This window comes from Entelurus aequoreus, linkage group LG11 (genome assembly GCF_033978785.1).
Source record: "Entelurus aequoreus isolate RoL-2023_Sb linkage group LG11, RoL_Eaeq_v1.1, whole genome shotgun sequence".
In the NCBI taxonomy this organism is placed as follows: Eukaryota; Metazoa; Chordata; class Actinopteri; order Syngnathiformes; family Syngnathidae; genus Entelurus; species Entelurus aequoreus.
Window position 1 is genome coordinate 63657383 of NC_084741.1, and position 25532 is coordinate 63682914.

The following is a 25532-nucleotide window of genomic DNA, read 5'->3' on the forward strand; positions in this document are numbered from 1 at the left end:
GTCATAGATGCAGATGTTGGGAACATGGTTTGTCGTGATCACAATATGCAGATGACAGCAGGAGGCAGTGTACAGGCAAAAAGGTATCTAATGCTTAAACCTAGAGATGTCCGATAATGGCTTTTTGCCGATATCCGATATACCGATATTGTCCAACTCTTAATTACAGATACCGATATCAACCGATACCGATATATACAGTCGTGGAATCAACACATTATTATGCCTAATTTGGACAACCAGGTATGGTGAAGATAAGGTCCTTTTTAAAAAAATAAATGAAATAAAATAAGATAAAACAATTAAAAACATTTTCTTGAATAAAAAAGAAAGTAAAACAATATAAAAACAGTTACATAGAAACTAGTAATTAATGAAAATGAGTAAAATTAACTGTTAAAGGTTAGTACTATTAGTGGACCAGGAGCACGCACAATCATGTGTGCTTACGGACTGTATCCCTTGCAGACTGTATTGATATATATTGATATATAATGTAGGAACCAGAATATTAATAATAGAAAGAAACAAACCTTCTGTGTGAATGAGTGTAAATGGGGGAGGGAGTTGTTTTGGGTTGGTGCACTAATTGTAAGTGTATCTTGTGATTTTTGTCATGTCTGTGTTCATGTTTTTGTTTGGTCATGTGCTGTTTTGTTTTTTGGACACTTCCTTAGTTCCTTGTTTCACTTCCTGGTTTTGTTTGTCACCATAGCAACCATTAGTTTCACCTGTTCCACGTTTGGACTCACACACACCTGTCTCACGTTTTCACAGTCATGTCACGCACCTGTTCACAGTTAGTCACGCACCTGTTTTCACTTATCATGTCACTATATAGGCTTTTCTGTTTCTGTTGTTCGTCCTGGCGACATCACCCATTCATGCCATGTCCACAGTTCCTTGTCACGTTAGTTCTTGTTTCATCTCTTGTCACGTAAGTTTTTGTTTGTTTAATGTTCATAGTTCTCCGCCATTGTGCGCGCCTTTTGTTTTCCTAGTCAAGTTTTTTACCTCCGCTGTGAGCGCCTTTTGTTTGTACCCTTTTGTTTGTACTTTGTAGTTTATAGTTATAATTAAACTATGTCTTTACCTGCACGCCACGTCCGTTCCATTTCTTTTGCACCACGGGAGAGCAAACCACGCCAAAGACCAAGTCTTGACAGATGTCGCCAGCACGAGAGCTCTCCCGCAAAAAAATGGGACAATTTTGACGAGGTAACGTGGGAGGTCCTGCGCGCCATGGAGGCCGAGACGCTCCGCCATTCCCCCATGGAGCGCAGGGATCTCATGTGGGGTCCGACCGGCAAACTGGTGCCGATCAGCTCCCTTTGGTCCGAGGATGGCGCTGCGTCACCGCAGTCCCGGAAGCGCCGCTCCCAACGAAGGACGTCAGGGAGGGCTTCCACAAGCATTGGAAAGGACGCATCGTTCCCGCAAGCTCCTCCCCCTCCGGGCGGAAACGAGCTGCAGCCAGCCCGGCTTCCCCAGGACGACGTCACGCCGCTGCCAGTGGGTGACGTCATGGATTTTTTCCCCCTGAACTCTTTTTCTTGTCAGCCACATCCAACCAAAGACTCTAAATCCATGATTAAATATTACCAAGACATGTTTTTAGAAATCAGATCCTGTCAATCACAGTCACCCAATTTTCATGCCCCGCCCCCCAGGACTCATGCCACGCCCAAGTCAGAAATTTTTTTTTCACCCACAAAAGCCCAGGTGGGGGGGAAAGAAAGACATTTTGGACAATTTAGAGAGGAGGATTCTGCCCTCCTCCTGAACCCCCTCCGCCCACCCCAAAAGACGGTTCCAGACCGCGGGGAGCGCGTCTGGTATCCGCTCCTTGAGGGGGGGGCTAGGGCTGGGAATTGTTCAGATGGGGTGGCTCAGCATCGTCACGCCAAGCCACAGCCTCCAGCACGACCACAACCACCTGTCTTTCGACCTGCCAAGCCACAGCCACCAGCACGACCCCCACCACCAGTCTTTCGTCACGCCAAGCCACAGCCTCCAGCACGACCACCACCACCTGTCTTTCGACCTGCCAAGCCACAGCCACCACCACGACCCCCACCACCAGTCTTTCGTCACGCCAAGCCACAGCCACCAGCACGACCACCACCACCAGTTTTTCGACCATGCCAAGATCCACCTGCTCCACGCCCAGCTCCACGCCAAGCGCCACCAGTACCTGCTCCACGCCAAGCGCCACCAGTACCTGCTCCACGCCAAGCGCCACCAGTACCTGCTCCACGCCAAGCGCCACCAGTACCTGTTCCACGCCAAGCGCCACCAGTACCTGCTCCACGCCAAGCGCCACCAGTACCTGCTCCACGCCAAGCGCCACCAGTACCTGCTCCACGCCAAGCGCCACCAGTACCTGCTCCACGCCAAGCGCCACCAGTACCTGCTCCACGCCAAGCGCCACCAGTACCTGCTCCACGCCAAGCGCCGCCCGTGGCTTCCCCACGCCGCCAAGTGCCGCCCGTGGCTTCCCCACGCCGCCAAGTTCCGCCCGTGGCTTCCCCACGCCGCCAAGTTCCGCCCGTGGCTTCCCCACGCCGCCAAGTTCCGCCCGTGGCTGCCCCACGCCGCCAAGTGCCGCCCGTGGCTGCCCCACGCCGCCAAGTGCCGCCCGTGGCTGTCCCACGCCAAGACCAAAGCCAAGACCAAGACCCGCCAAGTGACCAAGACCAAGACCCGCCAAGTGACCAAGACCAAGACCCGCCAAGTGACCCAAACCAAGACCAAGTCCAAGCACAGCTACACCAAGACCAAGTCCAAGACCAACTACGCCAAGACCAAGACCAACCACGCCGAGTCCAAGACCAAGACCAACCACGCCAAGTCCAAGACCAAGACCAACCACGCCAAGACCAAGTCCAAGACCAAGACCCAGACCCTCGCCAAGACCAAGACCAAGACCCATGCCAAGACCAAGACCCTCGTCAAGACCCGCCACGCCAAGCTTCGCCGCCTGACGCACCACGCCAAGCTTCGCCGCCTGCCACGACAACGCGCCCACCTCCTCGTCGGCCAAGGATGTGGCCTTTCCATGGGCGTCCGCCACGCCAGGTGCGCCGACCTCCTCGTCTGCCACGAATGTGGCCATTCCCAGGTCGCCCACCTCGTCAGGTTCAGCGGCGGTCTACCCGCCGCCGCCACCTGACTCTGCCCCGGTGGATTCGGGGACACCTGGTCTGGCGACCCACCGCCATGTCCCCCTCCCCCCCTCCCATGACTCTTGATCCTGTTTTTTGTTTTTGGACATCTGGGATCTGTCCGTAAGGGGGGGGTTCTGTCATGTCTGTGTTCATGTTTTTGTTTGGCCATGTGCTGTTTTGTTTTTTGGACACTTCCTTAGTTCCTTGTTTCACTTCCTGGTTTTGTTTGTCACCATAGCAACCATTAGTTTCACCTGTTCCACGTTTGGACTCACACACACCTGTCTCACGTTTTCACAGTCATGTCACGCACCTGTTCACAGTTAGTCACGCACCTGTTTTCACTTATCATGTCACTATATAGGCTTTTCTGTTTCTGTTGTTCGTCCTGGCGACATCACCCATTCATGCCATGTCCACAGTTCCTTGTCACGTTAGTTCTTGTTTCATCTCTTGTCACGTAAGTTTTTGTTTGTTTAATGTTCATAGTTCTCCGCCATTGTGCGCGCCTTTTGTTTTCCTAGTCAAGTTTTTTACCTCCGCTGTGAGCGCCTTTTGTTTGTACCCTTTTGTTTGTACTTTGTAGTTTATAGTTATAATTAAACTATGTCTTTACCTGCACGCCACGTCCGTTCCATTTCTTTTGCACCACGGGAGAGCAAACCACGCCAAAGACCAAGTCTTGACAATTTTTATGCTGATTTAATAAAAAAACACATACAAAAAATCAGATACCGGTAATAAAAAAACGATACCGATAATTTCTGATATTACATTTTAAAGTATTCTACATCTCTACTTAAACCAAAAATAAACCAAAGGCGAGTGCCGCTAAGAAAAGGCATTGAAGCTTAGGGAAGGCTATGCAAAATGAAACTATGCACAATAAACAAAAACAGAATTCTGGACGACAGCAAAGACTTACAGCGTGTGTAGCAGAGACGGCGTCCACAAAGTACATCCGAACATGACATGACAATCAACAATGTCCCCACAAAGAAGGATAGCGTCCGCACAACTTAAATAGTCTTGATTGCTAAAAACAAAGCAGGTGCGGGGAATAGCGCTCAAAGGAAGACATGAAAATGCAACAGGAAAATACCAACAAAACAGGGAAAGCCACCAAAATTGGAGCGCAAGACAAGAACTAAAACTATGCGCACGGGAAAACACCCAAAGAGTCAAAATATGTCAGGGCGTGATGTGACAGGTCGTGACAATACACCTACTTTGAGACCAGAGATATGCTTGGTTATGTCATATCCAACAATTGGATGGGGGCGGCGTGGCGAAGTTGGGAGATCTGAGGGTTACTGGTTCAATCCCCACCTTCTACCATCCTAGTCACGTCCGTTGTGTCCTTGAGCAAGACACTTCACCCTTGCTCCTGATGGGCCTGGTTAGCGCCGTGCATGGCAGCTCCCACCATCAGTGTGTGAATGTGTGTGTGTGAATGGGTGAATGTGGAAAATAGTGTCAAAGCGCTTTGAGTTCCTTAAAAAGGTAGAAAAGCGCTATACAAGTACGACCCATTTACCATTTACCATTGCGACAACGACTTTGTGTTGTCTACTGAATTAATTTGTTTATGATTTCTGCTAGCGGTGTGCCTCTGGATTTTTTCAATGGAAAAAAATGCGCCTTTGGCTCAAAAAAGGTTGAAAAACACTGCTGTAGACTACAAATATGTGTTTTAAATGCAGAACGCATCATAATACGACCCCTTTAATGTAACCTTGCATGCTCAACAAAACAACGCATTACCTTTACCATCCTAGGAATTGGCTTTAGATGGGCTTCGACTCTGTGTTGTGACCATGTATGTATGTATGTCCTTGTACAGGCGAGGATGAGGGATGAAAACACAGCACACTCTTGAGAGCTCATTTAGAGCAAAAGCACTCTCCACACCTCTCTGTAATCCAAATTGGAGGATTTACCACACACAAACACACACGTGTCGACTTGAGCAGTCCTGCAAGCCAGTGCACACTCATTCAACTCTCTTACTTGACTTGCATTACACAGAAAAGCCAATCAGAAGTTTACCATTCGACCATCTGGTCCACCTTACAGCATACTGTACGTGCTACGGGGTAGCGCCACAATCTTGTGGGCTGGAACACAACGCAGCGGTGATCAATAACTCTGTGTGAAGGTGTGCAGATAGGAATGAAGGGCCAGAACCTTTCATAGAAGTAAAGAGGCAGGTGAATAGCTGGCCTAAATAGTTATTGATCACTCAGGAGGTTTCATGCTGAAGAAGAGGTGAAGAAAGAAGTGTGAAATGGTAAACATTGCAAATGTTTCCTAAAGGGGACCTATGGTGATTTTCCTCTTTTCTGACTTATAAAAACTTATAAAAAGCCCCGTGTCAGCCTCACTATCGCTTGGTCCTTACCATTTTGCGCGAGTCAATTTGACTGGTCCATACTTTTCTCTTATTCCAGTCATTTGGAAATGTATGCAGACTGACCTCTTCTTTAGTTGTGTTGCTACAATCTGCAACAATGCATCCGGCAGACATATTCGATAATTCCATCTAATTCTGCGCAAAAGTAACATGATTCTGCGCCACCTTCTAATTGCACATGCAGTGTTTAGTACATTGCACGCAACACGCTCACCACTTCTTTTTTTTTTTTTTTTTTTTTCTTTTTTTTTTTTTAATGTCCTGCCCAGCTTCTCGGGCAAATCATATAGCAGATGTAGATGCTCAGATCGGCTGTTCAGATTTACTTTACAAAAGAGAAGTGTAGGATACTTCTCTTGTTTCCTTACTTGTATTTTGACTTTATTAAATGTATTTATATTATCATTTGGTGCAGCCGGGCCGGAGCAGGAGGGGATAGAAAGAGAAGAAAAGGAAGACAGATTGTGGGGACAAGAGGGGGATTAGACAGAGAGACAAAAACAACAACAGCAAACACAACAACAACAACAACAGAGCAACATCAGCAAATACGACATGTACAAATATGATGGTAAAAGTAATAGCAAATAAGCAGTTAGCGAAAATAAAAAAAAAACAAAACAGAAATGACAATGAGCATTATTACACTAAAAATGGAGCAATATGAATACCAATAGAAATAGTGCTATTGATAATAAACAATACCAGTACTTTACCTTTATTATCAACAATACAATTGTTCAAATGCAACAATACATATACGTAATGATAACTTGAGATACGAAAGAATGCAGAAAAATGGAGGGGAAGAAAGAGAAGCAACCTTAACCTTGTAGATTGTTATAGTAACAATAGGTTAAGCTTTGTCAGTGTGCCATGTGTTGTACCCAGTTTACCCCAGGGCACGCTCACCACTAATAGTACACACTATTTTATGGATTGCACACACTGTTTCGCGCGTGGTATTAGGATTTTGGTAAATCAGGCTCATACTACGCAATATGAAATTGCCTCCAGTCTTCTGTAGGCGACGCCAGAAGGCTAATGCTGGCCCATCCACGTTTTGGAGCTAAAAATGGGCGTTCCAAATTGTGTTGAAATTCATTCGAAAACAAGCCTCAAATCATTATTTTGTCTACTTTGAGGGTAATTTTACCATCTATTCAAACATTGATACTCATGATTACATGTCCAAAGTAAATATTATTTTAAGGAAATGAAGAGGATAATGTTAATTATATGCATGTAAACAACGCATGAATTAAATATCAGAATTGTTGAAGACCACAAAAGATATTTCACTTAAAACGTTGCAATGAGTATGTACTGGGACGGCGTGGCGAAGTTGGTAGAGTGGCCGTGCCAGCAATCGGAGGGTTGCTGGTTACTGGGGTTCAATCCCCACCTTCTACCATCCTAGTCACGTCCGTTGTGTCCTTGGGCAAGACACTTCACCCTTGCTCCTGATGGGTGCTGGTTAGCGCCTTGCATGGCAGCTCCCTCCATCAGTGTGTGAATGTGTGTGTGAATGGGTGAATGTGGAAATACTGTCAAAGCGCTTTGAGTACCTTAAAGGTAGAAAAGCGCTATACAAGTGTAACCCATTTATCATTTATTTATCATTTTACTGTGAATTAAGGACGAAGATGACTTAGATATTGTCAGTTTTTACTCCAAAATAAAAGAACAAAACAGACATACCATTATTGTTATCTTGATATTTGCTAAAAAATGTTTTATAGCAATATAATTTTTAGGGCCACCATGAGTAATAAAGGTTGCCAGTCACGAGTTACTCAATGTTTTTGTTATCTTACAATGATGAGAAGACACAAAAAAATATTAGGTTTAACCATTGTATTTCTGTATACCTCTTTTTTTCTACATTGTCATCCTTCTCAGGTAAATCTAAGTACAATGTGTTGCTTTTTTTGTCTTGGGGGGTACTTTCTATGGCCGGCAAATTAAGTTAGTGTCTGGAAAATATTGTAGACCATAAATGGATGTCCGCTAACTTTTTGCAACTCAACGCTAAGAAAACGGAAATGCTGATTATCGGTCCTGCTAGACACCAACATCTATTTAATAATACCACCTTAACATTTGACAACCAAACAATTAAACAAGGCGACTCGGTAAAGAATCTGGGTATTATCTTCGACCCAACTCTCTCGTTTGAGTCACACATTAAGAGTGTTACTAAAACGGCCTTCTTTCATCTCCGTAATATCGCTAAAATTCGTTCCATCTTGTCCACTAGCGACGCTGAGATCATTATTCATGCGTTCGTTACGTCTCGTCTCGATTACTGTAACGTATTATTTTCGGGTCTCCCTATGTCTAGCATTAAAAGATTACAGTTGGTACAAAATGCGGCTGCAAGGCTTTTGACAAAAACAAGAAAGTTTGATCATATTACGCCTATACTGGCTCACCTGCACTGGCTTCCTGTGCACTTAAGATGTGACTTTAAGGTTTTACTACTTACGTATAAAATACTACACGGTTTAGCTCCAGCCTATCTCGCCGATTGTATTGTACCATATGTCCCGACAAGAAATCTGCGTTCAAAGAACTCCGGCTTATTAGTGATTCCCAGAGCCAAAAAAAAGTCTGCGGGCTATAGAGCGTTTTCTATTCGAGCTCCAGTACTCTGGAATGCCCTCCCGGTAACAGTTAGAGATGCTACCTCAGTAGAAGCATTTAAGTCCCATCTTAAAACTCATTTGTATAATCTAGCCTTTAAATAGACCCCCCTTTTTTAGACCAGTTGATCTGCCGTTTCTTTTCTTCTCTTCTCTTCTCCCCTGTCCCTTGCGAGGGGGAGTTGCATAGGTCCGGTGGCCATGGATGAAGTGCTGGCTGTCCAGAGTCGGGACCCCGGGTGGACCACTAGCCTGTGCATCAGTTGGGGACATCTCTGCGCTGCTGACCCGTCTCCGCTCGGGATGGTTTCCTGTTGGCCCCGCTGTGGACTGGACTCCCGCTGATGTGTTGGATCCACTGTGGACTGGACTTTCACAATGTTATGTCAGACCCACTCGACATCCGTTGCTTTCGGTCTCCCCTAGAGGGGGGGTTACCCACATATGCGGTCCTCTCCAAGGTTTCTCATAGTCATTCACCGACGTCCCACTGGGGTGAGTTTTTCCTTGCCCGTATGTGGGCTCTGTACCGAGGATGTCGTTGTGGCTTGTACAGCCCTTTGAGACACTTGTGATTTAGGGCTATATAAATAAACATTGATTGATTGATTGATTGATAAATGGTGTAGTACATAACCTTTGGTGAGTGACAGAATTAGTGGCACAATATGTAATGATAAGATGTATACTGAATATCAGGATGTATTGCCTAACAAAATGTATATTTATGAGTGCATATTGTAAATACATTATTTAACCACATATTCCTTTTTCCAACATCCATCACCAAAAGAGTTCAGCATGTTATGTTGGCAAAATAAATTGGATTTTTCCCCCTGATACTATCAGCTTTTAAAGCTCTACAATTTTAATTTACTTTGTGTTGACACAGATTGTTATCTGCTATCACTTGTCTCTTATCGGGGAGATGAAATGGAATTTCAGGTGACTATATAGGTGATTCTCAAGGAGCAAATCTGTCATAGTCTGGGGAGGCCTTATCTGTCATCAGTTTTGCCTTTATTTGCGTTTGGTTGCCTTTAACATGTGAAGATGTATGCTTTTTTTTACCATGCTTATCCTCCATCAGTGTCAGTGATTTGCTTGTGAATGTCTGTGCTACTAAAATAAAGGACAATTGGGTTCCGTCTGTGACTAACTGACCTTAATGCGAACAATTGGTGTGTCTATATACAGTCGTGGTCAAAAGTTTACATACACTTGTAAAGGACATAATGTCATGGCTGTCTTGAGTTTCCAATCATTTCTACAACTCTTATTTTTTTGTGATAGAGTGATTGGAGCACATACTTGTTGGTCACAAAAAACATTCATGAAGTTTGGTTCTTTTATGAATTTATTATGGGTCTACTGAAAATGTGACCAAATCTGCTGGGTCAAAAGTATACATACAGCAATATTAATATTTGGTTACATGTCCCTTGGCAAGTTTCACTGCAATAAGGCGCTTTTGGTAGCCATCCACAAGCTTCTGGCAAGCTTCTGGTTGAATTTGTGACCACTCCTCTTGACAAAATTGGTGCAGTTCAGCTAAATGTGTTGGTTTTATGACATGGACTTGTTTCTTCAGCATTGTCCACACGTTTAAGTCAGGACTTTGGGAAGGCCATTCTAAAACCTTAATTCTAGCCTGATTTAGCCTGACCCCACTTTTGACGCATGTTTGGGGTCATTGTCCTGTTGGAACACCAGACTGCGCCCAAGACCCAACCTCCGGGCTGAGGATTTTAGGTTGTCCTGAATAATTTGGAGGTCATCCTCCTTTTTCATTGTCCCATTTACTCTCTGTAAAGCACCAGTTCCATTAGCAGCAAAACAGGCCCAGAGCATCATACTACCACCACCATGCTTGACGGTAGGAATTGGTGTTCCTGGGATTAAAGCCCTCACCTTCTCTCCTCCAAACATATTGCTGGGTATTGTGGCCAAACAGCTCAATTTCTGTTTCATCTGACATCACATGGACAAACATAAGACCTTCTGGAGGAAAGTTCTGTGGTCATACGAAACAAAAATTGAGCTGTTTGGCCACATTACCCAGCAATATGGTTTTTTTGTGACAAACAAGTATGTGCTCCAATCACTCTATCACAAAAGAATAAGAGTTGTAGAAATTATTGGAAACTCAAGACAGCCATGACATTATGTCCTTCATAAGTGTATGTAAACCTTTGACCACGACTGTACATATATATATATACATATATATATATATATATATATATATATATATATATATATATATATATATATATATATATATATATATATACATATATATATATATATACATTTATATAGATGTATATTCAGGTACTGTTCACCTCACACCTACGCAGGAGAATTGTTTTTATAAATCACTATGGAATGAAATATCGAAAATCTTGTTTATGACAGCAAAGTCGAATGAGCCCCTCTGATGCTGCAGAGTGTCATTGAGAGGATGGAAAGGATTGTCCATGATGGAGAGCAGTTTGCTCAGTGATCTCACTGCATACACTGACACTCACCACATTCCTCCTCAGTAAATACAGTCTGTTTATTGCCCTCTTGTACACAGCGTCCATGTTGGTACTCTATTTTTCAAGTAACCCCGTACCCAGCAACTGATTTTAAAAACAAACACTTTTGCATCCACTTCCCGGAGTAATGCTGTAGCTTCTAAACGTGATGAAACATCTCATATATTAGCTTTTATTTTCCATATAAGTACAGTGGGAAGGGGTTTTTAAATGGTCCCATTCGGCGCAGTTTACCTGACACATGAACCGTGACAAATTTAGGGGGTGCACTATCCACTTTAGCCGCCGTACATCAGTAGAGTGTTGAATATCTTAAAATGTGTTTAGTGGCAATTGCTTTGATTTACATGACGTCATGTCCGGCTCATTAAACATGCGTGGTGGTCAAGCCAGTGTCTGTTCCTACTGGGTGCTAGGCGCCATATAGCCTTTCTCTAAGAAAAATGTGTTGTTTTTGGCTGTACCAACCGCTCAAATCGCGAAAAGGATAAAGGTTTTTTTTCAGAGTTCCTCCAGAGGTAATCTAGAAGAAGATTTTACAAAAAACAACGAGGACAAAAGTACCACGCACTCCAGTCCAAAAGAGCAGATTCGAAGAATGCGCAAGTTTGCAGTCATCACTTCTACTTTGTTAAAGGTTGGATGTATGGATGGATTTATCCAGGAGAGTCTTCATACCAATTTTCACACCGAAATAAGTTTTCATATGTATTGTATTGTAGAATGATGTCTGGAGCATATGATAGTTTGACATGTCTGGGATCGGGACCGAAGGGTGATACTTGATATAACTCAACAAATCTTTTATTGATTAAGTTTAGGGATCTATTGCATTGCATAGCTAGATTTTTTTTCCTCGTATCTGCTTTTTTGCAGGAAGATCTCGTTTGCTGCACGACCACCATCTTGGCTTGGTTGACCCCCAATTTTTTTCACTTCCGGGAACAAGTCACGTTTCCAAATAAAAGCAATTCCATCTTTGACCACATCGTCAGTTGCTATGTAGAGTGGTGTTTTCCATCATTTTCCGGAGACTTCATTGCAAATTGATTAACTTCCTTTCTTCCTCTCACGTGAGATCCACCAAGCAATGGGGCCATATGAATCCCTTCCCTACTGCACGTCTTCTCAATGGACAATACTGTAGAGAGCACAGTTTTTTTTAACAGTATATTATAGATTTCCTATCTATCCACTGAAATATTGAATGAAGGCAACTGGATAACACAGAAATAATACAAAATAATTAGAAAATAATAACACAAGTAATTGAAAATAAAAATAAAATGATAATGAAATAATGATACGAATAAAACACAATAAAAAATAAATTACAGTAAAAAAAAGTTGCTAAAACATAATAGGATGTCTGTATTTTCACAGTGTCCTAAATTATTTGGTCCCTTTTAGCCATCATATAGCCTGCAGAGCTGTGCATAGGGGTAATGTTGTGATTCTTTACACTTCGGCTGTACTAGGGCAACCCAGGTAACTTCAACCGTATACTAACAAACTTCCTTCCACATCCTACCTCCCGGATTGTAAATAATCAAATGTAAATAATCAAATGTAGATACTTATTCTTATTCTTATGCTCTCTGATCTCTATCTCTATGTCCACTACTTGCTTTACATATCCTACCAAGTCAGTCCTACACTGTTCCAATGTCCATTTCTCTGATAATGCAATTGTTGATGACTGAAGTGTTGATACCAACCAAACCTAAAGGTTGCATAGATTATGTTTTACAGATCATCTTCAAGCCGCTTTCTGACAGTCGCTTCCGGATGCGTCCGTCTTATTTACGTGGCTCACCTTCGGCAGCGTCTTCTCCCCGTCATCTTTGTTGTAGCGGTGTAGCGTGCAAGGACGGGGATGGAAGAAGTGTCAAAAGATGGAGTTAACGGTTTTAATGACATTCAGACTTTACTTAAATCAATAACGGAGCAGCATCTCCTCATCCGGAAACAACACCGGGAATGTGTGCCGTGAATAACCTCTAATAACTAAAGTTCCTTGGATGAATAATATACACTCACTACAACGGTATGTTTTAGCGCTTTCATGGCGAGTTTACCGACAGATATAAGTAAGAACTTTACACTACTTTATATTAGAAATGGCAACATCGGAGGATGAATGTCCCATAACAAGAAGATAGTGAAAAAGAAGAAGCTTATGGACTACGGTGTCGGCACAAACTACATAGGCGGACGCGCAACATTTTTCACGATTTATGCAGATCCCAAATACAGATCAGCAGGTACCACAAGGTAAGAAAAGTAGCTTTTGCATAATATTGCGAAACAAAACGCCAGATAATATGTCTTACTTATATACACACACCATAATAATACTCCTATGTTGATGCACTACAAGTGGTGTGGCTTCATAGCTTACCAAAGTCGTACTAAAACATTTTGATAGATTTTTGAGCGCCATGTGTAATGTTCTATATTTTCAATGGAACATATACAATGTTGGTGTTGTTTACTTGAGTCATATTGCCATCATAGTGCAGTCTACACGCATCTCTTAAGTTTATCTGCCATCTACTGGTCACACTTATCATTACACCATGTACCAAATATATATGCTTCGAGGTCGGTAAACAAAACCAGAATTATTCCGTACATTAGGCGCACCGGTATATAAGGTGCATTGTTGAGTTTTTAAGAAAAAAAATGTGCGCCTTATAGTCCGGAAAATACGGTACTTAAAAAATAATTTAAAAAAAAAGAAATTGAAGTAACGCAATAATCATCATTTTCATTAAGATCTGTGCTTGTACATAGGGTACAATGATCATACATTTATGATAATTGTTGTACAATGCCCAGCATCACATTCTTTGTCTGTAAAAGATCTTAGAATACTTATTTCCACAGGTGGCACACAATTGGATATGAAGGCGTTGACACAGGCCTGGAATAATTCAGGTCTTGACTGGGTTTAACCAGCTTGCCAAAGAAAAACAACGCAAGAAAATAAGGGGTACAAAAAAAATTCAAGATTAATAGCCTGTCAGGACAAATGGAAGCTAATAACACGGATCAGTGAAATCAGAACTTAAGGTTTGTGTTACATTGTAGATAAATACATTTTTGAGCTAGTGACACATTTGTTTGGCAGCAGTCTTGCTGCAGGTTGAAGGGCGATACAGATTACACCCACAAAACAAGCAGTCATGAATCAGTCACTGGAAGACATGTTCTCACGGATTTGTACTTATTAATTAATGTAGTTTTTTGATAAAAATGCATGCAATAATTAAAGGTTAGAGTACAACACTGAGCTAATGACATTTTTACTGACACATGTAAAAGCAGACATTGGACAAATGTAGGCAGCCTCTGGTACACTATATTGCCAAAAGTAATTGGCCACCTGCCTTTACTCACATATGAACTTGAAGTGCCATCCCATGGAATTGTCCAAAATGTTTTGGTATCCTGGAGCATTCAAAGTTCCTTTCACTGGAACTAAGGGACCAAGCCCAACTCCTGTAAAACAACCGCACACCATAATTCCTCCTCCACCAAATTTCACACTTGGCACAATGCAGTCCGAAATGTAGCGTTCTTCTGGCAACTTCCAAACCCAGACTCGTTCATCGGATTGCCAAATGGAAAAGCGTGATTCATCACTCCAGAGAACTGCCCTAGAGTCCAGTGGCGACGTGCTTTACACCACTGCATCCCATGCTTTGCATTGGACTTGGTGATGTATGGCTTAGATGCAGCTGCTTGGCCATGGAAACCCATTCCATGAATCTCTCTGCGTACTGTACGTGGGCTAATTGGAAGGTCACATGAAGTTTGGAGCTCTGTAGCAACTGACTGTGCAGAAAGTCTTTGCACTATGCGCTTTAGCATCCTCTGACCCCTCTCTGTCAGTTTACGTGGCCTACCACTAGGTGGCTGACTTGCTGTTGTTCCCAAACTCTTCACTTTTCTTATAATCGAGTTGATTTTGGAATATTTGGGAGTGAGGAAATTTGACGACTGGATTTGTTGCACAGGTGGCATCCTATGACAGTTCCCACGCTGGAAATCACTGAGAGCGGCCCATTCTTTCACAAATGTTTGTAGAAACAGTCTCCATGCCTAAGTGCTTGATTTTATACACCAGGCCAAGTGATTAGGACACCTGATTCTCATTTGGATGGGTGGCCAAATATTTTTGGCATAATATATATTTACATATATTTATTTATTTTATATATATATAATGTATTTATTATTTATATATATTTATTTATTTATATATGCACCTTATTGCTTTTTTTATCCTGCACTACCATGAGCTTATGTAACGTAATTTCGTTCTTATCTGTGCTGTAAAGTTCAAATTTGAATGACAATAAAAAGGAAGTCTAAGTCTAATGTGTGCAGCATTGTGAGCTCACATCTTTACAAAGACACGTCCTACTGGTTGAATGTTATAAAAATGTCTGCCAGATGCCAGCCTATTTGCGGTTCGGCATTTGCAAATCCATATTCGTAGATTTTTTTTCTTTGCTTTAAATTGTAAATATACCGTATTTTTCGGACTATAAGGCGCACTTAAAATCCTTTCATTTTCTCATAAATCGAAAGTGCTACTTATAACCAGGTGCGCCTAATGTACGGCATGATTCTGATTGTGCCTATCTCAGCTACAATCGGGCGGAAGGCGGGGTACACCCTGGACAAGTCGCCACCTCATCGCAGGGCCAACACAGATAGACAGACAACATTCACACTCACATTCACACACTAGGGCCAATTTAGTGTTGCCAATCAACCTATCCCCAGGTGCATGTCTTTGGAGGTGGGAGGAAGCCGGAGTACCCGGAGGGAACCCACGCAGTCACGGGGAGAACATGCAAACTCCACACAGAAAGATCCCGAGCCCGGGATTGAACTCACGACTACTCAGGACCTTTGTATTGTGAGGCAGACGCACTAACCCCTCTTCCACCGTGCTGCCTATATATACACTACCGTTCAAAAGTTTGGGGTCACCCAAACAATTTTGTGGAATAGCCTTCATTTCTAAGAACAAGAATAGACTGTCGCGTTTCAGATGAAAGTTCTCTTTTTCTGGCCATTTTGAGCATTTAATTGACCCCACAAATGTGATGCTCCAGAAACTCAATCTGCTCAAAGGAAGGTCAGTTTTGTAGCTTCTGTAACGAGCTAAACTGTTTTCAGATGTGTGAACATGATTGCACAAGGGTTTTCTAATAATCAATTAGCCTTCTGAGCCAATGAGCAAACACATTGTACCATTAGAACACTGGAGTGATAGTTGCTGGAAATGGGCCTCTATACACCTATGTAGATATTGCACCAAAAACCAGACATTTGCAGCTAGAATAGTCATTTACCACATTAGCAATGTATAGAGTGTACTTCTTTAAAGTTAAGACTAGTTTAAAGTTATCTTCATTGAAAAATAAGGACATTTTAATGTGACACCAAACTTTTGAACGGTAGTGTATATATATATATATATATATATATATATATATATATATATATATATATATATATATATATATATATATATATACAGTACATACCAAAAGTTGTATCTACTGTATATACAGTACAGTACAGGCCAAAAGTTTGGACACACCTTCTCATTCAATGGGTTTTCTTTATTGTCAAGACTATTTACATTGTAGATTGTCACTGAAGGCATCAAAACTATGAATGAACACATGTGGAAGTTATGTACTTTACAAAAAAAGGTGAAATAACTGAAAACATGTTTTATATTCTAGTTTCTTCAAAATAGCCACCCTTTGCTCTGATTACTGTGTTGCACACTCCTGGCATTCTCTCCATGAGCTTCACGAGGTAGTCACCTGAAAGGGTTTTCACTTCGCATGTGTCATAGTTTTGATGCCTTCAGTGACAATCTACAATGTAAATAGTCATGAACATAAAGAAAACACATTGAATGAGAAGGTGTGTCCAATCTTTTGGCCTGTACTGTATGTGTTCTTGTCTCTCATAATGATGTGAATGATAGGAAAACAATCCAAAAAAAAGTGCAGTTCCCCTTTAAATATCTCTCTTTCACTACATTTATCTACAGTAACCATGGTCTTTATGTTCCAAAGACATCTACTGTATTTTCCCAGCTGTTCAACAGATGTCACTGTGCAGTTATAAAATACAAATCAATTCAACCGTTTCCATTACCTAAACTCCAAATGGAAACTTTTTGCACATATAGGTGCAATCATATTGAATGCGGTGCAAACGAGAATAAGGCGTCACACAATTCCCCATTCGAATGAACAGAAACCAAATTGCTGTTTCTCTGGTCCATTAGGTTACTACTAATTAAAAGAAAATCACTTCCTGCTGCCTTTGTTTTAACATTAAAAGGCTTTTATGGTGCGCTATTGTTCACCATAAATTATGTAGCTTCAACTTTTTTTTATGGGAATAGCTGTAAATATTGCAGGAAGGAACAGAATCAGCAGAAAGGCAATTATTCTACACTGGTTGAGGTGAGCTGCAGGCTATGTGTTCTTTTTGTGGCTTTTAAGAGTCAGCAAAGAAGCAGCAGACTACACAAGCATGCATCATCCAAATAACATGTTTTAATTTGCACTTGTGACCAGACACTAACTAGAGCTTTTTTTTTTATACCTAAAAAGCAAAACATATGTTTTTTTTTTAGTCTTGTCCTACTACTGACCAATTTTGTCTAACATCTGTGGGATTACATTTGGGGCGTGGCATCTTCAAGGATGGCGTGAGGGTCAACTCTTTGAAAATAGTGGTACTTTAGCAAATATACAGTCATACTGTATATTGCCAACATAAGGTTATCCAAGATCAAACGTTGACAGTACATGGTTAGATGGATTACTTGTTCTGTCCTGGAGGCTTCTGATGTGGATCTAATCCAGTGGTTCTCAAACCACCATAATGACCAACATTAAAATACAGTAGCGTAGTAGGCCTACATTTTCATTAAAAACAAGGCAAAGGTGTTTACAAGTGCATTTAATATTTTAGCCATTGTAACATTACACACAGTTTGTACAGTAACACTGTGTTTGAGATTATTTTAGTGTGTATACCCCCCCACCCCCTATGTTTGTCTATATTGTTTTTCAAATCACCTGACATGTATACTGTGTATATGTACATAATGTATCTATTTTTTAACATATTTTTGTATATACATGTTACAGGTTATAAGTCTTTTATTACTAAATGTATCAAATGTGATGAATATTTAATGGACCACAATGGAAACAAGCCTTTTGGCTTTTTGTGCCTTCCATTTGCCTTTTTAAAGCATTACATGGATTCAATTCTTTAAGATGTCAATACACTTCTCAATCAATCAATCAATTTTGGCGTATCACTAGATGGAGCCAGCGTACCTACCACAGTTTGAGAATCACTGATCTAATTTGTTCAAGGCTGTGGAAATGCACACTACTGATGAAATATGGCAACGGTATCGCTTTAAAATATTGGTTCACCAGTATAAGAACCATAATAGACCCTTTTATTGATGATAATGTATTCCATTTACCAGGTCAGGTCTATGTTTTTTGATTGATTGATTGATTGAAACTTTTATTAGTAGATTGCACGTACAGTACATATTCCGTACAATTGACCACTAAATAGTAACACCCAAATAAGTTTTTCAACTTGATTGATTTAATTAATTAATTGATTAACGTGGACCCCGAGGTCCACGTTAATCAATAGTTAATAGAGTTTTAACTTGCACTTACAGATGTAGCGACCAACTGTAGTTACTGACAGTGGTTTTCTGAAGTGTTCCTGAGTCCATGTGGTGATATCCTTTACACACTGATGTCAGTTTTTGATGCAGTACCGCCTGAGGGATCGAAGGTCACAGGCTTAACCGCTTACGTGCAGTGATTTCTCCAGATTATCCTAACCTTTTGATGATATTACGGACAGCAGATGTTGAAATCCCTAAATTCCTTGCAATAGCTAGTTGAGCAATGTTGTTCCTAAACTGTCGGACAATTTGCCCACGCATTTGTTGACAAAGTGGTGACCCTCGCCCCATCCTTGTTTGTGAATGACTGAGCATTTCATGGAAGCTGCTTTTATACCCATTCATGGCACCCACCTGTTCCCAATTATCCTGTTCACCTGTGGGATGTTCCAAATAAGTGTTTGATGAGCATTCCTCAACTTTCTCAGTCTTTTTTGCCACTTGTGCCAGCTTTTTTGAAACATATTGCAGGCATCAAATTCCAAATGAGCTAATATTTGCAAAAAAAACCACAAACCTTTTTCCAGTTCGAACATTAAGTATCTTGTCTTTGCAGTCTATTCAATTGAATATAGGTTGAAAAGGATTTGCAAATCATTGTATTCTGTTTTTATTTACGATTTACACAACGTGCCAACTTCACTGGTTTTGGGTTTTGTATTTAAATCTGTGCACACTCCAGGCTATCCAGGTCATAAGCTGAATCGAAGACCACTGAACTCAAAGTTTAACATTTATATCAGGCCTTCTCCTGATATAAAGTACCTTTATACTCACAGTGAAAAAATACATTAAAAAGGCAATTGAATTGTGGAGTGATAATGAAACCCTTTTTTTTCCCCTCGAACTAATACTAATACTGTCTTCACTGATTTGATCTCATCAAACCTGTACTCCTCTCTATTTCTCAGGCTAAAAAAAAAAAAATCTAAGCGCAAGATCCAATGTAGAGCATTACTCAACATGTGTCCATATGAGTACTCATAATTTATGGTATTTCCCCAGTTAGCAGAGTACTTATTGCCAGCAGGAAATGAGGTCTGACGGAGAAAGCCTGTGGGACACACCACTGACTGACCTGTATCACTGTGCCACTCTCCACTCTACCTAACACAGGATAATGGCAACATGTATATTTAATGCTTCACTTGTCTTGTGGTGTAATAACTAGGGCTTCATTCTCAATCACCTGCTTCTTCTACTGAGAGTTCTTTTCCACAACTTTATTTTATTTCATCATTATAGCGCCACAAAAGATAATTGTGTTTAAACTCTCCTGAGTACACCTGAGAAAGTAGTTGTAATTACTGGCCATGTTAATTTAGGTGTGTACATTACAGAGCCCTCTTAGGATTTTGCAATCTTGCCAATTCTTGCGTATTAAACCACAAAATATGTTTTGCAACTTTGTCCAAACAGCGCAGCTTCATTGTTAATATTGGCCAATTGCCATTATTTTTGCCAATCACTTATGTGCCAGTGTCACACTTAAACCAATCAATCAATCAATCAATGTTTATTTATATAGCCCTAAATCACAAGTGTCTCAAAGGGCTGTACAAGCCACAACGACATCCTCGGTACTGAGCCCACATACGGGCAAGGAAAAACTCACCCCAGTGGGACGTCGGTGAATGACTATGAGAAACCTTGGAGAGGACCGCATATGTGGGTAACCCCCCCCCCCCTCTAGGGGAGACCGAAAGCAACGGATGTCGAGTGGGTCTGACATAACATTGTGAAAGTCCAGTCCACAGTGGATCCAACACATCAGCGGGAGTCCAGTCCACAGCGGGGCCAACAGGAAACCATCCCGAGCGGAGACGGGTCAGCAGCGCAGAGATGTCCCCAACCGATGCACAGGCTAGTGGTCCACCCGGGGTCCCGGCTCTGGACAGCCAGCACTTCATCCATGGCCACCGGACCTATGCAACTCCCCCTCGCAAGGGACAGGGGAGAAGAGGAGAGAAGAAAAGAAACGGCAGATCAACTGGTCTAAAAAAAAAAAAAAAAAAAAGGGGGGGTCTATTTAAAGGCTAGATTATACAAATGAGTTTTAAGATGGGACTTAAATGCTTCTACTGAGGTAGCATCTCTAACTGTTACCGGGAGGGCATTCCAGAGTACTGGAGCCCGAATAGAAAACGCTCTATAGCCCGCAGACTTTTTTTTTGGCTCTGGGAATCACTAATAAGCCGGAGTTCTTTGAACGCAGATTTCTTGTCGGGACATATGGTACAATACAATCGGCGAGATAGGCTGGAGCTAAACCGTGTAATATTTTATACGTAAGTAGTAAAACCTTAAAGTCGCATCTTAAGTGCACAGGAAGCCAGTGCAAGTGAGCCAGTATAGGCGTAATATGATCAAACTTTCTTGTTTTTGTCAAAAGCCTTGCAGCCGCATTTTGTACCAACTGTAATCTTTTAATGCTAGACATAGGGAGGCCCGAAAATAATACGTTACAGTAATCGAGACGAGACGTAACGAACGCATGAATAATGATCTCAGCGTCGCTAGTGGACAAGATGGAACGAATTTTAGCGATATTACGGAGATGAAAGAAGGCCGTTTTAGTAACACTCTTAATGTGTGACTCAAACGAGAGAGTTGGGTCGAAGATAATACCCAGATTCTTTACCGAGTCTCCTTGTTTAATTGTTTGGTTGTCAAATGTTAAGGTGGTATTATTAAATAGATGTTGGTGTCTAGCAGGACCGATAATCAGCATTTCCGTTTTCTTAGCGTTGAGTTGCAAAAAGTTAGCGGACATCCATTGTTTAATTTCATTAAGACACGCCTCCAGCTGACTACAGTCCGGCGTGTTGGTCAGCTTTTCACGTATGTTTTGGGTTGGGTTGAGTTTTTTCTTGCCCTAATGTGGGATCTGAGTGTCACGGCTGTTTACGCCAAGCCGTGCCCTTTTGTTGGTGTTTTGCAGTGTTTTGGGTTAGTTCCTGTCCTGCGCTTTTATTTTGGTGACTCTTCCTGTTGTGTTTGGTTTTTTTTCGTGACCGCTTCACACATCTTTGTCTGAGCACTGTTTCCCCTCACCTGCGGCTGATTGGCAGCCAGGCCACACGTGGTGTCAACTATTTATGCCTGCCTCGTCCTCAAGTCACTGCTTGCGTATTGTTGGCTGTTAGCTGTCTCAAGTTCTCATGGTATCCGGTATCCTGTTTTCCCGTTTCCTGGTTCCTGTTTGCTGTCTCCTGTTATCCTGATTCCTGTTGTCCTGCCTTTCCTTTGGACATTAAAGTCATGTTTTCCTCCATCACGCCTGCCACCTTTGCATCTTGGGGTTCGTCACCTGCAAATCCTGACACTGAGCCGAGGATGTCGTTGTGGCTTGTGCAGCCCTTTGAGACACTTTTGATAAAGGGCTATATAAATAAACTTTGATTGATTGATTGATTGATGTCAACTACCTAGTCAAATGTAGGGTTGCCAGCTCCTTGGTTAAAACAAACAAACAAACAAACAAACAAACAAAAATCCCACCAATTGTTGGCATAGACTGCCGACACTTATGTTATGTGTTACGTTTTTTATACTATTAGACTCAAAACTTAATTTTAAATGGATGCATGTTTTGGAGTAATATGAAAACATAGGAGAACAAAATAGTTTTGATGCAATATAGCAAAACCAACAGAATAGAATGAGTACATGTCTTTAACAGACCTCTGTTGTGCTAAACTTAAAACGGTCTAAAATACAGATAAGGATTTGTGCTTGTCCGAGATAAGTTTGAGGATTAAGTCACAACATGCTGTTTTGCGATGTTGGTTACCATTTTAGCAAGATAAGGTGCTAACCTGCTCAGGAATAGACTTGGAGGATCTAAGTCCCACCCGCTAACAAATAAAAGATTAGAGCCTGTGAAACTGCCGACCACTGACCAATCACTAGTCCCTGAAAACTACGGCATCATTCATTGCAGGCCCGTATAGATCAGTGTGGACAGTGGTAAAATAATTAAAGCTGCAATAAGTAACTTTTCAACCTTCATCAAATATTTTCATAACTTTTGGGATGATATGTCGTTTTACAACTAATTGAATGACACCTCTGTCATGGCCTGAGGGGGTCGCTTAGCGACTTTGAGGTGGGTAGAAGCCGTGCATTTTACACCAAGGCCTTCAGTGATGTCTGACTTTATGAAATACTTCTCATAATACCATCATTTATGTCACCACGTGACCTTGGCTGGAGAAATACTATACAGAAACACAATGGTGCACTACCGGGCATTGAATCGCCTGCACAAAACAGGTTATTTTCCGGTGCATTTAAAAATCAATAAACCAGCATTAGCAATTAAAACATCTCTATACGCTGTCCTGTCAAAGTTAAAATAATTGTAGAAATCTATTGAATGTGAAAAAAATTAACATGAACATTTGAACTCACAATTTGAAGCCGTAAGCCGTAAACCAGGGGAACAGCTCGTTGTTGGACAAACCATTTAATCGGCTGGGACAGGTTAGGTAGCTCGGGGGTAGGCCGTCTTCCTCTCACGAGATCTAGCTTCTCTTGAAAAGTTTGTCTAGAAAATGGCCTTGCAAGTATATCTGCAACCAAATCCACTTGTTGCCCTCCTTCGGCCATTGTGGGTTAAAAAAGTAGCTATATTAAATTAATCCGCTAACGGTCCCGGGTGTGGCTCTGCTGATCTGCATAGCACCGCCGCGGCTCAAACCAGTGAATATCCAATCACAGGACACGTAAATGTCACGTTAAACGTGATGCCAGCTACAAAGCCTTACTGACAACAACTCGTGATCTGATTGGCTATCACAATTGTCTATCAACTGTATGTGCCCGTTCACTTACAGTGCACAGACGCCCGCATTGTTGATTCTGAAGATTTCGTACAGCATGGCAACATAAGCTAGCTGAATTCTGATTGGATAAAAACTCTAACCTAAAATGAACAGTACTGGAAGGAGCATAATATGACTTGAAGAGAATATGAATATTTTTTGATATTTAGGGAAAGTCAATAAAAAATATATTTTATCTTTAATTATGATCATAATTTCTGGTTATGTTAGGCCAGCAGAGAAGTCCTTGCTGGCCCTGCCGGCACACCACTGGGTGGAAGGAACCCTGCCACACAAAAAACTACAAATGTGCTGACTTGCTTTACGGCATTTGTCACTCCCCCTTTTTCCATTCGTTAAAAAGACAGAAGTCAATGCGAACGCCTTTGTGCTGCCAGAAAACAAAAAGAAGAGGAAGAAGAAGAATGCCTATGTGCAATTACTGCTATCATGGTTGAAGCTCCAAAACAACCAAAGAAACAAAAAGTTTTGTCTGAGGAGACAAACAAAGAAAAACGAACCTTACCCGGATAAAAGGACAGTCAGGATCAACATTGCTTTGTTAGCTCATTTTAGACCAATGCTGCCATGGCTCTGTTCCTGTTGGACTAGTAAGTGACTTCCGATCCTCAAATCAAAATGATAATGCTAATGTTAGCTGTTGGAAATTTTTCGTGGTAGCAATAAAGCGTGATAGTTTTGCTACTACCTCCTTTGAAAAAAAATCTCCCTCTGGTCTTTCTTTGCTTCGGACCTCCACCCCGATACATTCTTGGTAGTAGCGTCACGTTTGTGGCACAATCCAAGATCATTTCTTTATGGTGTCTGCTATTTAACATCAGCATAGCCATTAGAGACGTAATATTTGTGCCAATATCACAGCTGGCATTGTGTCAATAAGACATTATATGCGCTAGGCATCATGGGAAATGTGGTCTTCGTCTGGCAAAACACTAAACTTTGGTCCACTGGCGCCACCAAAATCAACCAAAACTGAAGGTTCTTAAGTGGGGCTTTAAAAGCAAGGATTTTTGAGTATATGGCAAAACTTTTTTATTTTCTCTGATTTTCATAAGGAAATATATATATATATATATATATATATATATATATATATATATATATATATATATATATATATATATATATATATATATATATATATACATATATTTGACACTCGTCCAGTGAAACAGTGCACTTTCAGTGCCCATACAAATGACAGACAATAGTTTTCCTTTCAAGTGTTCTTTTATTTCACATATTCCACATCCATTATTGGTTCTGTCTTGTTCTAATAAAAGTGAAATTAATCTCCCTCCATTTGTCACCTCCTATTGCTGTCAGCTTCCCAGCAGGTGTGCTGGGAAGCACAGTTAAATACATCTATGCCCATGCCATTTAAGTATATTTTAACATAATAATATAATAACCAATATGTATGCGCCGATTGATAGGCCGCCAATGAGTATCGACCGATTTTCGTGAAAAAGTATGTTACAAATCAGATCCCGGACGGGGAAACTGTACTCTTTTTGGAATCGTTCACAATCATTATGAAAGACATGACAATATAAGTTGTTTTTTTTTGTTTAATGCATTCTAAATATTAAATAAATGCGATATATGTCCGCTTACAATGGAGCCTTTGAGAGGCGCTCTATTCAACCTATAAAGCCCTTAAAAACATCCAAACACCTCCATTGAGGTTGTATATGCATGATGTAAGTATATATGTAATGTAGTAACAGGCACATTTATAATAACATTTAATATTTACATATTTTGATCATTTTAAGCATACGCGGCAAACTAATTCACAATGTTTGCTTTTTTTTTCCCAACAACATAACTGATTATTACTCACTGCAGACTTTATGAGAGCCAACGAACATGCTAAAACATCACTTACTGTATAAGGCCTGCTGTCATTAGGATGTCGACTGCTGGGATGTTCAAATAGTCCATATATTTTAGATGAAAAAGAAAAGGGGGTTGAACAAAACATATTTTCGTGTCTTTCTCACTATATCGAGGTCTAAATTGGAGTGCACCAATATGTCGGAATACATCTTCTTCCTTCTACTATCAAGGCGGGAGGCATGATTTATGATCGACAATAAAGTGTGATGATCCGTTGTTTTGTTTTGTTTTGTTTTAGTTT